The sequence below is a fragment of the Columba livia genome, chromosome 6, assembly GCF_036013475.1.
Source record: "Columba livia isolate bColLiv1 breed racing homer chromosome 6, bColLiv1.pat.W.v2, whole genome shotgun sequence".
NCBI classification, from domain to species: domain Eukaryota; kingdom Metazoa; phylum Chordata; class Aves; order Columbiformes; family Columbidae; genus Columba; species Columba livia.
In genome coordinates this window covers 28,709,254-28,726,380 of record NC_088607.1, presented here as the reverse complement: position 1 = coordinate 28,726,380, position 17,127 = coordinate 28,709,254, and the positions used below count along the sequence as shown (strand labels likewise).

The 17,127-nt window shown below is 40.0% G+C and overlaps 1 protein-coding gene and 1 long non-coding RNA gene across 19 annotated transcripts in view; one reads left to right on the top strand and one right to left on the bottom strand.

Moving 5' to 3' along the window:
- ZMIZ1 (zinc finger MIZ-type containing 1) overlaps nucleotides 1-17,127 on the top strand; it is a 346,742-nt gene that overhangs the window by 166,221 nt on the left and 163,394 nt on the right. The gene's annotated exons all lie outside the window — the stretch shown is intronic.
- LOC135579778 (uncharacterized) lies at nucleotides 11,871-16,135 on the bottom strand. Its single transcript, XR_010473540.1, has 2 exons — nucleotides 15,700-16,135; nucleotides 11,871-12,232 (listed from the first exon to the last, which is right to left on the bottom strand). It is a non-coding gene; the product is annotated as an uncharacterized LOC135579778 (long non-coding RNA).

Below are 17,127 nucleotides of genomic sequence, written 5' to 3'. Positions count from 1 at the left end.
CTCTTTTTTTTTTGTACTCTTCAAACTGTTGCTCTCAGTTTTGCTTACATAATTAGTAAACAGTTTTCCTGAGAGTTGTTTTTTCCCAGTAAAAGGTGACCCTGCAATCTCTTGCTCTGCACTCTATGACTTGCCCACCTCCCATCACGACACTTTCTTCAGTGTTATTATACCTGTTGGTCTCTTTAAATTTAGTGTGTGTGTAACTCAATATCCAATACTGTGCCACTATTTTCATTAATCTGTGGCCTCTAATACATAAATTGTTCTGTCCCTTTCCTCTTTATTTGTAGGCCAAGAGATTGACTTTCCACTTATTTCTTGAAAACCTCAGTCAAACAGGTTGGGGCAGGGACAGAAGTGCTATTATTCCGTATGTTCTAAAGTATGAATATGTTCTATGTAGATGTGATAAAGATGGATATGGAAGGTATTTAACCATACGAAGAACTGCCATCATGAGCTGACACAAAAGGGTCTCTGATAAGTTAGAAGATACCCCGAGGCATACACTGCAGGCACACTGCAAGGTTCACAGTTGCTTTAGTATGAAACAACAGGATGCAGAATTCCTCAATCGGCCTGTTTGATCATGTGCACTGCATTTTGTCTGCTTAGGTGGTGTCTGGATCTGTTCATTTCAGTATCATTTCCAGTTTTAGTAGTTTCAGTCTCATACATATGAACAGCAGAATAAAGCAGGCTGAAAGATTAGAGGCAAGCATTTCAAAGCATATAATAAGAGGGCAAATACTGTTAGATGAGTTTGTGTTTGATGTGCGTTTATTAAACTCTTACTATGTTAACTAACCCTGTGTCTGAGCCTCGGCATTCTCCTCTACTGAGCAAATAGCTCTTCTATAGCGCTGCAGCGTGTACGCGATGGGACCGGGCAGTAGTTCTGGGCTTTCCCTAACCAGCCAGTTTTGTGGCCCATCCGTGTTGCATAAACCCACACAGTCTGCGCCGACTTTCCCATGCTTGATGTTGCTTTATGGGAAGCACGTTAGAGTAATTATAATCCCAACACATCAGACCACCTGTGGGGATAAAGCGGTGCTAGCTGACAAACGTTAGTCACACATGCTCCCTGTGGAATCTCACTAGAGGGCACTCCTGGGTTTAGCATTAAAAAGATTTTCTTGCCATATCTGTTTTGTTTGCTGGGGCAAGCTACCTGAGAGGCTATGGAGACTGATAAACCTTTGAAAGAAGATTGTTTCACAAACAAGGAAGTCCTGGGAGATGTTTTCATAGGAAGGAGAAAATTGAGCCTTGAAAGATTTGTAAGTGTAAATGTATAGAGACGTTCTGAGCTGGAGGATTTGGATATGGTATTTTGTGATTCAGTTTTTTCTCCCCAAAATTGAGATCTGGAGTTACTAACTGTTTTTTTGATACAGATGCCTGTAAGGCTGACTCTTCATACTCAGCATGCTGTCTGAACTGTTATATTTGCACTGAGCAAGGACTCAGCCTTCCTACTTCCTTGATAATTATTAGACACACTTGAATGATAACAGGAGTAACCAAACCTTGGTTTTAGTGGGCAGAAATGACATTTGATGAGGAATTTAATGTGAGAAAAAGACCAAGCAGCTGAATTCTGAAGGGGGCAGACCCAGGTTTTAAATCGTGACTAAGAGAAAACAGGGGGGACAGGCAACCAGCAGCACAGGAGAAGCGCAAGCCTGGTGTCAGCAGAGGTGAGACCCGTGTGAGCAAAGGTGGCAGCCTGTCTGTCTGTGGGAATTCATTGCATGCCTGCGTGTCCGCGAAGGGCGATAAGGAAGATGTGTGTGAGAGATTTGCAATCCTGTTTACTTTCAAAGTTGTAAATCAGTAGCGCTCTCCTCTGTTAAGGCCATACCAGGGCAAACAAGAATGTGCTAATGCTCTTGCCCAAAGTGTCGTGTTCTTCATGCTCCCTTTAAAAAATTTGAGAATAAACTCTCTGATAAGGACAAAGAGCCTAAGTAATCTCAGAGTCTTGTATTTTTTTTTTTTAAATAATTAAAGATGATAATACATCATGCTGGACTTGAGGCTTGTTTTCTTTCAGGATATTCATCTGAGTGAGCTTTCGTAATCTGGCTTTGTGCATAGCTGAGAGAGAATTAATTAATTTAAAGAAAACACTTGTATTGTGATATACTTCAACTAGATAGTTTTATGTTACCTGTGTGATTAGGCTAGTCGAGTAGTTCATAACTTTTATGAATCTATTCCCATAACACCCTGGGAAGTTGTATTATCCCTATTCCACTACTGTTAAAACAAGTCCCTGGGAAGACCCCGTGACTTGCCCAGGCTTCCATGGGAGCAGTGACAGGGGATTTAAGGCATCTGGGAAGCTGCATTCAACTAGGGCTCCACATAATGGATTGATTCCTCTCGTTTGATTACGTATGAAAAATATGTGCATTTGCACATGTTAGTGTAGAGAATAAGCCTTATACAAATTACTGAATATATTACTTAAAATATACATGTCCTACAAAAAAGCCTCTGGAAAGATCTTTTCACCATTGTTATATTTAACGATCTTTGGAAGTGAGTGTAATTACATTTTACTAATGGATAAGTGGAATGTACAGTAACATATTTACATACCATTTAAAATAAAGTAAAAAATACAGGTCTTATTAGTTACGTAAGAAAGTTATAATATTTTTGAAGTGAGAAACCAAGTATCATGCAATAATTAAGGACTCCCCTTTTTTCCAGATACTTTTAATTCTACCCAAATTTAAATTAATACACTTCGTAACATTAGCACACCATTTCCAGAAGGGTCAATGAAATAAAGTTTTGTTTTCAAAAATGAGGCAGGGACTACAGAGTCTGCGTCATCCACCAAGTCAGGAAGACTCTGGTTTCTTAAAAACTTGTCTAGACGTGCTCTATGGTCAATGGACAGAACTGGTTATCTCCAGGGAGCAGTCTGTGCCACCCATTTGTGACAACTGTCTAAGCAAGTGGCAAATTGCCCTCCGAAAGTACCACTCCCCATTGACTGTTAATGTAGCCTGGATGATTAGCTGAGGCTAGAGCCTCTCGATTAGATGGCTGACATTAAGAATCCATAGCAAAAAAATTTCTGAAAATGCCAGAGTTGTTGGTCCTTTTGCTAAGGTAGGAATAAAAGTCACTAATCAAGCCAAAAGTTTCTTTTTTCTATCAAAAAATCTCTAAAGGACCTGAAGTGTTGAGTCAACCGTACAACCATATTCTATCGAAATTAGTTTAAGTGAATTCTCTTAAATTTTTGAAAGCTTTACTTGCTCTTAAGGTGTTTTTATACCACCATATAGAAATGTAAGACTAGTTGAGGAGAATTTGAGCTGTGGGGTTTGTTTGTTTGTTTGTTTGTTTGGTGTTCTTTTGTTTGTTTGGGGTTGTTTGTTTGTTTCTGGTTTTTTTTGATGTTGTTTGATTTATTTGCTTATTTATTTATTTGTTTTGCATGTATCATCATGTATAAAAAAAATAGAAGCGTTTTCTATTCTATAAAAAAACAAAACATAGGGATCTATTATGTACCATACACTTTCTGACAATAAATGCGTTAGATACCTGTTCCAAAATAGAAGCCAAAGATGGCGCTGGATCTGTACCATCTGTAACCCCGTCCCTACAGACCTAAACTAATTACGCAGCTCAGCAAATACGAACCTTGCACACGAAGTTAAATATCTTGTGGGTGTTTCTGAAGGGGGAGCAAATGCTTTCATTTTTCTTAGCTGTTGTGGTACTTGTGTGTAAGTTTGAAAGTAAACTTACGTTTTCCACTGATTTTTCTTTTTCTGTTGTTATTGGACAAAATATTTATTGTTTCCTCCTTCTACTAGAGCTTGAAATTAATTTTTAAACTACATTTCTTAGTGCAAGATCCATGACCACTGTACACAAAGAAAGAGAACTATTTATTTTTAGCTGAGGCTACAGAGCGTATAAAGGCTTTTACATAGATTTCAGGTTTGTTTTTTTAAAAAGCCACTAGTACATGTGCATTTTCTTCAACTGCTGTTTTAAAAAGTTTAAGTAACCAGCTCAAACCTTACTTAATTATATATAGTACTTAAATTGCAGTATGCTATTTTGCTATATTTAAGTTTTCAGTAGTACCATATTGTTCCAATTTTTCACTGGAACTTTTAATTACTCTGTTTGCATTTTATTTATATTTTAAGGTCCATATGATGTTTTATCAACAAAGCATTAAGAATTTTAAGGTGTGAGAAGCTCTTAGTAGTATGACTGTCGTAAGCCTCCTGTAAAAATATGGATTCTTTATTTTTCCCAAGTTGCTTTGAAGAAAAACTTGCTAAGCCCATGAGACAGAACTGTGTTGGTGCTGCGAACTCAGGCATGGATTGGGCTAATCTATTGATGTTCGTTTGGAGAGTCAGAGCTCCTTTTTGTCGATGCAATCTGCCTAATAATGGAGATTGTGCAGTCAAACCGCTGCACAACGTTGGACAGCTCTGTTTGTGACACGTGTCTCGATTATTTTGTTTCTCCAGTTATCAATTGTTAAAGAAGACTCAGTTTTGGTTTTGTAAGTGAAAATAGCTCCAATGTGCTGAGAATCAAGTATGTGCTGAAAAAAACGTACACTTTGCATGGTAGTTTTTCTATCTGTATGTTTATTTTAAGTGGTAGAGCTGTTTTTTATCATGGGTTTTAAAGTGCACTTAATCATCGGTTTTATGGTGTTAGTTTTAGGAGGAGATATTCCTACTTCTGATTTCTAAATATCACAGAAAGAGCATCATTTTGCATCACAATGATAGGTAGAGGAAGGAAAAAAGATTACGACTTGTGAAGAATCAGTGTTGAAACTCAGCGATTCTTGATGAAAAGCGCTAAATGCTGGAATATTTCCAAGGGTAGGGAAGGGGGCAAGTTTGAAAGCTGAGAATTCTTCACGACTAAGAGCATCTCTGTAAAAATTAGGTTTTGTATTTCTATTGATCAGAGTAAGCTGGATAGTTCCAGGGATAATTAAACGTGGGACAGAGAGACAGCTTTATGGTATTGTGCCTAGTTCATTTTTCACAAAAAAAATCATTATCTTAAAAATAAATATTTACATTTGTGTTCAATACTTCTGTTGGGAAACACACATCTGTAGTAACAGACTTATTTTGAGACCTACACAAACAGGAATTGCATTTCCCTGCAAATTCCAGACAGAAGCCAGTAGTAAATTATCTGGCTCTAGGTACTTTATGCCAAGTGTCAGTAATTAAGAATCATAAAAGCCTGTAGCCCAGGTCTTCGGCTGTGGTTTATGCTATTGAATGCCTGAGCATTCAGGTTTTCAAGCGGAAACATCTTAAATCTGATTTCAGAAGGCAAAGAGCACCTGTCCTTTGAGGGTGAGTCGTGTTAAGAAGTATGGAATTTGGTTACTTTAACTTGTTCAATATTTCTGATACTTTGCCCTGGTCCGAGCTGCAGATAGATGTGCACTTGGTTTTAGAGAAAGTTATTTCACCCTGCTAAAATTGCTACAGCTTCTTTTAAGCAGGAAAAAGTTTAAGCGTAATTGTTAGTAGAGTCACGATGAGTGTTTTCGTAGGTTCCCTTAAGTGCAGACAATGTTTTCTGGTTAATATTTTGAATATTTGATGCGCAAATGTAAATTACTAAAATGCTCTGCATCAGGTCTTCCATTTAGCGTTATCCTTTCACACTGCGGAGTAAACTAATGAATTACAGCATGATTACATAGCACATAATTAACTTTGTAATTAATATGCAACTGCCACTTAAACTAAAGTACTGCTTATAAAGATGTACGGCAACAGTAAATCACAGGTCAGAAGTAGCACTTTGGAATTTTCAAAAGAATGGAAGTAAATGCAGAATCACTTAGAGCAGCAGAGTAAGTTAATTAAAAAGCAGATTAATTGTGAATGTCCTGTTTAATTTTAAATACCTTCGCTGTTCCTTTTCCCTGAAGAAAGAAAAAGTTTAAAGCCTAACTCGTTCTTTGTTTTCTTAGATGACATATTTAAAAATGAGCAGTTGTTTAGCTTTAAACTGTCCTGGTTGTGATTAGGAGTTGGTTAGTCCTCTTGTCTCGCTGGGTAGAAGGGTAGGATAAAGCAAACTGCCTTTTACTTTGAATTAATTCCAGCTTTCTGCCGTGGGCCTTTGTTCACATTGAGTCAGTGAAACCAAGTGAGCCAAACCAACTCCATCCTTTGTCCTGCTGGTTGATTTTTAAGGAAGATGAGGATTTGTGCTGTGCTATCGGAACCAATGAAGAATGAGGCATAAGTTCAGTTATTTCAGACAAACTATTTTTTTTACAGCAGTTGTTCACAATCGGTGGTATTTCCACAGTATGTTGAAAATTTGGGGTTTTTTTCCAAGTGATAGGCATTTTTAAGCGCCTTCACGATTTATTTTCTTGAAATATCCTACAGCATTAATGCATATTCTGGTAGCCCTGATGAGTGTGTGTGTTGTTAAGAACGTTAGCATGGAATAAAACCAGATGAAATGAGTCCACATCTTCTCCAGGTGGCATTCGCAGGAGGGGTTGTAGATACCGACTGCCCTCACGGTCACTCTGTGCTGTGCTCTGCCAGCCTAGAAGTAGAAGCAGACACAGGCTGGGGAGCTCTGTACCCTGTGTTACAGCCCTTCAGCACCTTTCTGGCTATCTGAAGGTGATGGAATACAGGAACTGGACCCAGCGAGTCTATCAGATGCTGTTGCAGGATATTCAGTACTCCAGCATAGTCTTGGTTGGCTTGATCTACTGTTGTGTATATCCTACTTAGTGTCTGCTTGAAATAAATTAACAGGATACATACCACAATCAGTAGGAAATGGCTACCCTAAGCATATAATGGATCTTTTAAAAGAATTAATATGTTTTATTAATGTCTCTTTTGTGAACCAACCTAATTCTTTGTGTTCAGCAATAAATGACAAACAGTTCTAACTTTAGAGCTTCTGCATGTCTGCAACACTTTGATTTGTGTATTCAGTGTTCATGGTGCTTGGTATATTGTTGGATGTTTCATCCACATTATGCTATTTTTTCTGTTTAAATGGTTAGCTGAAACTTCTGACCTGGAACAAAGAGTGATAGATGCTTCACAGTTGCTCTTCATTCCGGATAAATAATCATTCAGGCATAATTACGTGCATCTCGCAGTACTCATGAATACCTTCTGCCTGCTTGAATAGCTGGGAGGAAAGATAGACTGCCCTTACAAACCCTTCAGAATTGGCTTCTGCTTGTATTGTGTTTAGAAAAAGAAAAAAAAAAAAACACACACAAAACCCCCCACACAAAACAACAACAAAAACCAACAGAAAACCACCCAAACAAAAAATCAGAAATCCAGAAAATTTTGTTTTCTGTTTGCTGACTTTGTTTTTTGTTGTTGGTCAGCTGCTCAACAGGCTAATTACTATGAAAATTGACATGTCAGTTGACATTGACATGAGTGGAAGTAGGGTGTGCACCGTAAGTGGAGTCTAACCCGATGGAACTTGCTGGGAGTTTTGTCATTTGAGTTTTGCATGTCACTTAATGGGTCTTAATACGAGAAACAGGTCAATTTTTTAATCAGATTTTTGCTGTAGTGGCTCAGTGGGGAAATGAAGCTTTATGAGAGGTGTCTTTTCCTGAACGCGATGTGCAGTGCATTCTTGGAGGTTCAGTTCTAGGCATTATGAACAGACGCTTCTGAGCTAATCTCAAATGTCACATTTCAGGCATAAACCCTGGAGGATTAACAATATCAGGATTCCCTGAAAGTATTCCTGGAGGTTTAGCTTAATACTCTCTCCCATGGAAGCGTCCCACTTACTAACTTGATGAATACTTGCGGGCCTCCCCAAAAGCCTAATGCTGATCCAAATAAGGCCAGGGGAGGGATGACAAAAGCAATAAATTGCAAGGCAGTGAAGCTGTGAGATGGCAAGTGAAAATCACGCGGCCTCACAGTTGCAGTGGTCTCAACAGGAGTGAAATAATGAGATGATTTTATATTAAAAACAGAGTGTCATCAACATCTGGTAGAGAAATAATCGCGGCTCCGTAATTAAGATTGAGTTGTAATAGTTGGGGAAATGCAAATGATTTAAAATATTAAAAAGGTAATTTCCGGTCTAGCCAATGCCCATGTATTTTAAGTATTTCAGTGACTATTCAGAGAAGTTTATTTAAAAATAAATAGAGGTAGTAATAATTTTTAAATTCACTGTTGTCCAAAAATAGAGGTGTTTGTGACGATAAACTCTGTAACTGTAAAGGAATCAACAGCAATGTTTTCAACATATTAACAATTTTGCTCTCACTTGTAATATAGATAATATGCTGGAGTCAGATGAAAATAATCAGAGGAAGTATTTCCTTAAGCCTCTGTTAGAATGAGTTCCTGTCTAAACAGCAGATAAGGGAGGGAGTTCTGCTGCAGTCCTCTTCCCTCTACGTGGATTTTTTTGCAATGGGGTTGTAATACGTGTTAACGTTATGCTGACATGGACAGCTCTAGCCAATAGGTTAAAATTGTTAGGTAGTTTGTCTTCTTGACAGATCTTGTCTCCATGTCCAGCAATTTATGTGACCTTCCAACTGTGATATTTCCCTCGCCTGTGCCCGTTGGAAGCGGCCGCCCCCGCGCCGCGGCCCCGCCTGGTTCTGGGGGACGGCCGAGGCGGAACCTGCTCCGCAGAACCTGCCGGGGACCACCGGCTCATCCGTGCTCCTGAATGCTGCTTTATCCTGTCGAGTGTTAAACTGCTTGTTCAGTTCTTGAACGTGTTTTGTTAAATGAATATTTTAAGCTAACTTAAAATTTCAACTTATTGCAGGTAGGGCTATGGCACTGTGGTATGAAATGTATCATATTTCCCATTATTTTCCCTTATAATTTAGTACATGGGATGATTCATAAAAACAGAGGCAAAAGGCACGTTCTGCAGAACAAAATCCCCATTTCTGGAACAAATCTGCTAAATATAATTTGTGCAAACTTTCCTCCTGTGTTCCGTAACGCTTAGGATTTGTTTTTCAATCTTGCAAGAAAGTGCTTACATGTGTTTGTGTGTATAAATTGTTTCTTCCCTAGCATTTCATCCTGTTGTATCTGTGCGTGTCCTTATGTATGTGCTTGTGTGTGTTAATTTAATTAAAGCCTTATAAATAGAAGCTCAGATGTTTTTCACAAGGAAAGAGACTTATTTAAAAAAATAAAAATGCTGGTGAATTATTTTCACAGGCCAGTCAGGAAGCTCTTGGGGACTTTGCTTCTTAGACCCATCTGAGGTTTTCTTCCCCCAGCTGTATAATGGCATTGAGGTTCCTATGCAGACCACTAGTAATTCTCCACTCTAGAACAGGTGTGATGTATTAAAAGCACCTGTGCTATGATACTGAGGTTTAAATAAACATGAGTTGCAGGTAATATAAACCAATCCTTTCTAGAGTTGAACAAGTCTCTAAACAAAATTGAAAACAAGGGAGAAGAGTGAAGATGGTGACCCCGATAAACCAAGTCTGAATGGGTGGCAGCAATAAACTAACCTATGTCCTTAGTGGTACTTGAGAGACTTGAAAATAAATGAGTCATCCCAGGAAACGGGTACTTAAATTGGTTTTAAACCATTTTAGAGAATGAATCTCTGTTCCTCACATTGGCTAGAAATAGGACAACCTACAGGTTTATCTAACATGATGTTCTTATGATAGATGAGGAAGCAGAGGCTTAGGTGTTACAACACTGTCTGGTGCTTATGTCAAAGGTTCAAAACTGCCTGCGTTGTTACCTTGGACAACTCTATTCTAGAGAACATGCAACTGGGCTCCCAAAATGCATCTTTGCTACAGAAGAAACCAGACTGTCAAAACTATATTAAAAAGCAACATTGGTTCCCTAGACTTCAGTCAACTTTTGAGTGAAATACTTTCCCGCTTACCATTTTTGAGTATATGATCTTGTTGTTCAGCAGTGGAAATAAGTCACAACATTGCTATATGATGTCATATGCATCCCCCTAATTTTTTTCAGGCCCATTGAAGGCAGTAAAAAATAAATTCATGTGCAAACTGGGTGTGTTTGCATGGAAAGCAAAATGGGAAGAAGCTCAAAAATAGTCAGCTTGTACAATGGATTTATGACACTTGCGGGTGGTAGAAAGTCATTATTCTGTGGAGCCAGGGTCCACAGACTTGTGACTGTTATGTCTAGCATCACGGGATATGTTCAGGGACTGAATCAGTCTTACGAGGAATGAATGCATAGTATGTTTATGGTTACAGAACTGGCCTTTTAAGAGTTTCCATTTATTTGTTTCTTTGTTTATTGTTAATAAGATTAAGATCGAATTAGGGTAGGTGATTAATAAACACTGATCTTTTTACTAAAAATCTTACAAAGATCTTGACAGTGCTCTAATGACTGCAAAGGAAAGTGATTAAAATTACACTCTAGAAACTTCATGGCAGGGTTCATGTGTTTTGTGGTGGGTGTTTTTGTTGATATTTTTGGTTTTTGTTGTTATTTTTTTCCCTGTGCCTCGCTTGCTGATACAAATAACTTTTGAGCCACAACTGTTTGCATTTTTCTGGGCAGGTCCAGGGTCCAAATTCTTCAGGTTACGGTTCTGTCTGTGCATAATGTGGGTTAATTACCGCTTGTGCATGCAGCTTCTTTTCAGAACAAAACCTACCGGAGTCGAGAAAGGGTTTGTGCCTTGATTTGTCCTGCTGTACAGATGGTCGTAACACCTAGTATTGCAGTAATACCTCTGCATTTGAGTTGGTAAGAAAAAGAGAAGGTTGTCAAATAGTTCATATTCTTCTAAAGAAGAGAAGTAGTAGTTGAAAAGAACTGAAAATTCACGCTTTCTTCCCTTGGTAATTCATAGGAGATTGTATTTTGTCATGTCTTGTACAGGAAAATGGGATATCTATTATACATCTCCAGTATTTGTGCCAACCTGTAAAGAGCTTGGTGAGTTTTTTCTCTTAGACTTTTTCTTTCAAAAGTATTTGCCTACAGCTAACTTAAGGACTTGTTTAATTGTTGCTGCTTTGCTGTTTGCCAATAGCCGAGAAGTCAGCTGTTGGTAGAAGACATCCGTGTAGGTGTTTGCCTGCTTCTTAACCTTTGTACGGTTGGAAGAGTGACATCATAAACTGAGAAGTGTGGAGGTAGAAGACAGAATACTGCATTATTTAGCAGTTTACTATCTGTCTTTTTGAATACCACCATCATCTTACAGGGAAGAACTGCCTAACTCAACCAACTGATAGACAGCATGGAAGTATAGGAGACCAGACATATCCTTATCCAGGACTGGTGAGCATCTGAATGTATTATAAATGACAGTGGAGCCAGGCTCAATTTTAGGCCTATGGAAAGGTAGGAAAGGATGGCTCAAATAAGTCCTTAATTTGAGGCAGTGCAAGTTAGTGAAAGTTTCTTTGTTGGTAAGGAAGAGCTGCTGTTTACTACATAACTTCTTCATGGCTTGATTTATGTCAAGAGAAACCAAGTGAGAAAACAAACAAAAAACCAAAACTCAAACCTCTCATATCTGGTAGTAAGTGTCTGAATCAGTTCCCTTGTCCCAGATTGAAGAGGAGTGAAGGGGCTGCTCCTGCAGCAATGGCCTGTTTTGTGCCAGTCTGCCCTTTTCTATCCGAGCTGGGGTCAGCTGTGCAATAGGCAGGAACCTTTTTAGTCCTGTAATATGGCATAGCAGGCAGCTATCATCTTTAAAAAGATATCCCGCAAAATTTCAGATTTAGTGAATCCCAGTTACTTGGGACAAAAAGGTGCCAAAATGCAGCCACTCAGGGATTAAAAAAATCAGGAGTAAAGGTTGACAAGTCAGATAGAACAGTTTTATTCTCTGCAGTGTTTGACAACAACACGTCTCTCCTTGAGCTCATCAGAGTGAAAACGTGGCGTATCGGTCTGTGTTCGAAGTACAGCCACTTTTAGGCACATACATTTTCAAAGGGGGTACTTGTTCTCTTCTGGGGGGAGCTGTGCATTGTTTTAAAAAAGACGTTCCACCTCCTCCTGCCTGCTGAAGGCTTTGCTGCGTGGCTGCTCCGCCAGCTTTGCGTGCGTGTCGCCAGCACGTCACGTTTGATCCGAATGAAAGTCGGTCCGGAGTGCGTCTAATCAGGCAGGGCTTCAGAAAAACTCGAAGGCGATAAAGCTGACCTCCGGAGTCTGAGGTGTTGCTGTTGGGAACAAAGAAGAAAAGCGTGTGGCTTTCTGAGGCGTGTTACACTGTGTCGTGATAACCATTTAAACAAAAAATTAGAAAGGAAGGATAGGAGTGGAAGAAAACAAAATGTCATCTGAACTTAAACTGCTTTTATCCTGATGTTGTCTGGATGTACAGTGTATGTTCATCAGATTAATTTAATTCTGTATTTGGAAGTCTGGCTGAACGTTTGGAATTTTATCTTGAAGCTGCAGGAAGGGCAGTATTAGATGTTTTATCCTTAACGCATAGCGGTACATACATTACATATTTTATTATATCACTTTTCATTGTTTGTATTGAACTAGCAAGTGGTAGCCCCAGACTGAACTGTGACTGTTAGGCACTTTCTGTGTATTTATTAGAGATAGCATCTACCCTGAGGAGCTCTCAATGTAATTGGAAAGCCAAAGGAGCTGAAGAAGGGAAGTGTTTGGTGGTGGTTAGTCAAAAGAGCTCAGGTCCCTGCTCACAGGGCTGGGTTGGCCCTGCGGTTATGGGAAAAAGCTCCTGGGCAGATACTTGGGAATAATGACAGTGCTATGAAAAACACAAGACAGTCTAGATGTCTTAATTTATGGACTGCACTGTAAATAATTCATTAGCAATACTGTTTCTGTTTACATTGTCTGTAATAAAAATGGGAAGTCTGTCTGCTCTAGTTTGTAGGACAACTGTCGCTCGTAAGTTGTCAGGCTTGCTCCTGGCACATTCCGGTCAAAACAGCCGTGGTGATACTGGGAACTGTGCCTTCCTCTTCTAACAGAGGATACAGCGTTGATTCCTACTCTTTTCCATCACAGTAGCTCTTGTTCAGGCCCAGTTCGGCATTTGTATAGTTGCTGCTTTCAGATACTTGAGAGGATTCTAAAACACCTGCTCAATATCTGTTGTATTCTGCCAGATGCCATTCCAGCTTTGTTCACGCTGTTACCTGAGGGTGAGAGACCTAGTGGGGTACAGCTAACAGAGATCGGTGCTTGCGGAAGAAATGCTGCTGAACTCTCTTCCTGATTGTCCCTGGGGGCTTGCGAACTGAGCAGGTGACAGATCTTCAGCCATTCAGTTCATCAAACCTTGGAGAACTGAAGTGTCTGTTAAGATTCTTGTTAAAATTGAACTTGTTTCATGGCAAGTGTAAAATTCTCTTTATTTGCCTGTAAAATAGGTCTGTGACACTGGCAGTTCTCAAAGACCAGTTTCTGGATATAAAAGTTCTCTCAAGTGATAAGATAGTGAGAAAACAGGTTGGAGCAGTGCAGATGATCTCGGGTGTTTCAGTTAGAATGTTTCATGAAGGCAGCAGACTTTGCTGTGTAAAAGCTCCTGCAGTGTTTTGTGATCCAGGTGTCTAGAAGAATTTCCACCTTAGTGGAATTGTGGGCACTTAGAGAACAGGATAAGCAATGACTACATTATACAAAGTCAAATAGTAGGGATGTGTGCAGCCTTGACTTTATTGGAATGAAGGCACTGCAGTTTTTAAATTACATTGTTTTCAAAATCAACTATAGGATGTCAAAAATATTCCTCGGCTTCAGAATGTTTTGGTAGCAATGGATCTGTCACTTTGCTTGTGTTTCAGGTGTTTGAATGTGAGCTGTTGAGACTTAACGTAAATAGCAGTTACATTTCAAGCCTCCCCATATATTGCGTTCACACAGCGCTTCATTGTGGATGTACAAAAGAGTTTTCCTTGAGGGATCCACAGTTGCTTGTTTTGCTTGTCCAATCCTGGACCATTTTACCCAGACTGTCAGCAAGGTTTCTTATAATTTAGGATTTGTTGGTGACTTGAAATATAAAGTGTTTGTTTGCAGGGCAATTCAATAAAACCAAATACCTTGGGTTTTGATGTGTTTTGTTCGTGTCCAGAAGGATTACTATGGATGGATATCCAATCAGCTCCCTTAAAATGAAGATTGTAAAAGAGACTATAGATCTCGCCAAAACTGTATTGTTGTGTTCAGTTGTCCAGTATCTTTAGTTTAAATTATTTTAAAGAAATGGCACCCCACCAGCACTAAATTGTCATAACTCTAATAGAGTTTGAGAGCAGCCATGTTTGGGAAGCCACTGGAAGAAGTGCAGAAAATACAATTTGGCTGCCAGTGACTACTCTGTTTCTCTGGCTGCAAAAACTCACAGCCATCAATTTCTACCTTGTTTCTTCAGCTATATTTAGCCTTTACAGGTTTTGCTGTTCCTCCTGCAATTTATATTCCTTCTGGTCTCGGAACTTGGGTAAATCTTCACTTAAATTTCACCGGAATGGACCAGAATAACGGCAGATATCAGTTATTAGAGCCTGTGTCCCAAAGTCACTGTTCAGTTGCTCCGTTCTCTAGAGGCTTTGCTAATAGAGGTAATGTTGCTTTCGTTCTCCTCTCCCTTGTCTCTTGATGAATTCCCTGCTGGTTTACCAGGAATCATTGGTCTTGGGAGCTGTTTCTTAGTTCACATAGGATGAAATAAAAGGTGAATATATCTTGTGTTTATACACTATGAATAGAAATTACCATCTATTTTGCCTTCTTTACAAAGCTGGGGAAAAAAAAAGTGTCCAGCTCTATCCTCGTTCCTTTATTGAGTGCAATATGGTTTGGGGATGGGGAATTATTATGTTCTTTCTGTTGCCACCCAGTAATGAGGAATATGAGTTGTGATGATTCAGTATCACAAGAAGAAATCAGCAGACAGTTTCCTTCAAATGCTACAGTTCAACTTCCAAAACCATGCCTAGTTTCATCAGATAAGTAAGAGGGCATTCAGTGTCAGACTGCAAATCCTCCTTATTTCTCATTCACATCGGGCTTGAGATGTTTCTTGCTAGGGGCATTTCTTTGGGCTGACCCATGAGGTTTTGACCTCTGTTACATAGCAGGCTGTCTGGTTCAAGAGAGACGTTATCAGAGCACAGCAAACTCAAAATAGCATTTTCACTTTCCATAGGTTATTGTTAAATTGTTAAATTATTTGCTGCTAGTGCCATCCCTCTATGTTTTCTCCTGCCTCTGAGACCGTCTTTGTACAGATCAGTTGGGTTCTTAACATTTCCTCTGCACCTTTAGAAAATGCTTATATTAGCTTGTCTTCTGTAGCTCATCTTTTCAGGTTTTAAGCAAATGACTTAGATGAATATGTCCAGACCAGCTGGCTTTCTTTAGCAGCTGATAAATGTCTAGTGAGGGCAGGAAAAAGTTTACTGCTCATACACATTCTTTGTAGCAAGTCTATAGGCTCATCCCTTAGAATGCACCTAAGCCAGATGATGTTAGCAACACATCATGCGTATTTCAGTATTCGGTAGGCAAACACAAAGTATTTTGAACATATACGTTATGTCTTACCACAGAACCTCCAAAAGAAACGAGCTTTCATTAGGTAAATAAGCAAGCATCACATGCCAGAGTGCAAATCCTTTTCGGTTCTTACACTCACCTGGTTGCCTCTGCAGTCCTTCCGCTGCGCCTGGAAGGTGGGAAGAGATGCTAGGTTCCGTCTTGCTTTAGGAATTTGCAATTTATCAGGGAGGGTATTTTCACAGCATTGTTGTATGAGCGATGAGGGATGCTGGTTGTGAAATGATTTGAGTGCAACGCTGTAAGCTTTTAGGGATGGCTCATTTGCTTGTAGCTGTCCCAATGAGGATTAGCATTTCTTACCTGCGAGCTACAGCACATTTAATAAACCACTGGATCAGTGGATTGTGCTGTGGAACTGTCAATGTTTGTTCTAGCAGATCTGTCTATATTGGAGTGTGCAAAGCCTCTGAGAGCACTACAGCAGGTCTGTCAGCCCTGGCTCCCCAGGAGCACACTTCTACGCACTTTTGCCTTTAATTTTGTGTTATTACCTCCTGCTGTTTTAAACTGCAGTGTCCTTTTCCCTCCTTGCTCTCCCTAAAGATAACAAGCTGACAGAGCTGATGACACTAGGAGTTGGGTGGAATGCAGGGAAACCAACCTTGTAATATAAGCAGCGCAGCAGGGCAATTACCCAAAACTGGGATCTGCAGATGCTGCTCTCGCTCTGAGGAAACCAGTGATTTCAGCCAGCGGGCTGGGGCTGAGGGCTGCGGTGGTTCGTGTGCGGTACGGTTAATGCTGGTTGGTGACCGCCTTGTCCAGGCTTGGAGGAACGCTGTCCTTAGCTAGATGCATTTTTACATCCCTGCAATCCCACTCTTGTGTATTTTTGTTTGTGTTTGGTGGTTTGTTTGTTTTTTGTAGTATGTCTATACTTTAAGCATAGGCCGTATGGCAGTGCCCTGTGTGTGCTTCCCGCCAGCCCGACCACCTTTGTTTTTGCAGCCAGGCTGCAGGTGTGCTTCATGATGGAACAACTTGAGCACGCCGCCGCTCCTCCTCCCCGAGGAGTCCAGCAGCCTTGCTTATGCAAGCTGTCGTGCCAGCTTTTTTCAAAAGCGTGTGTGGGTTTGCTTTTGTGTGTATCCAGCTAGCTGTTCATGCCTGCATATATTAATAATAGGCTCTGTATATAAAAATGTACCCAAGCTACGGAAACAGCTTCCTGAGCGCTGACAAAACCGCCAGCCCTTGCAGCTCCAGCCACCATAAATCACAAGAAGCCGCTCCCGCCTCGCTGGGCTGTGCGTGCCGGCAGCGCACACACACGCTCGCTTTCCCTCCTCGCAGTCAAAGATGATAGAAAGTCTTCTGGGGATTACTGCACATTTGTAGAGCAACAATGGAAAGCAGCACAGCACAAATATCTATTCTTCCTCACCCAGCATAACAAATGCTGCTTTGTCTCACATCTGGCCCTTTTTAATAGCTCAAAGCCAACAGCAGTAGCTATTTAGCAGCTTATGGTAAATAAAGCTTTATTAAAACGACTTCCTCTTCA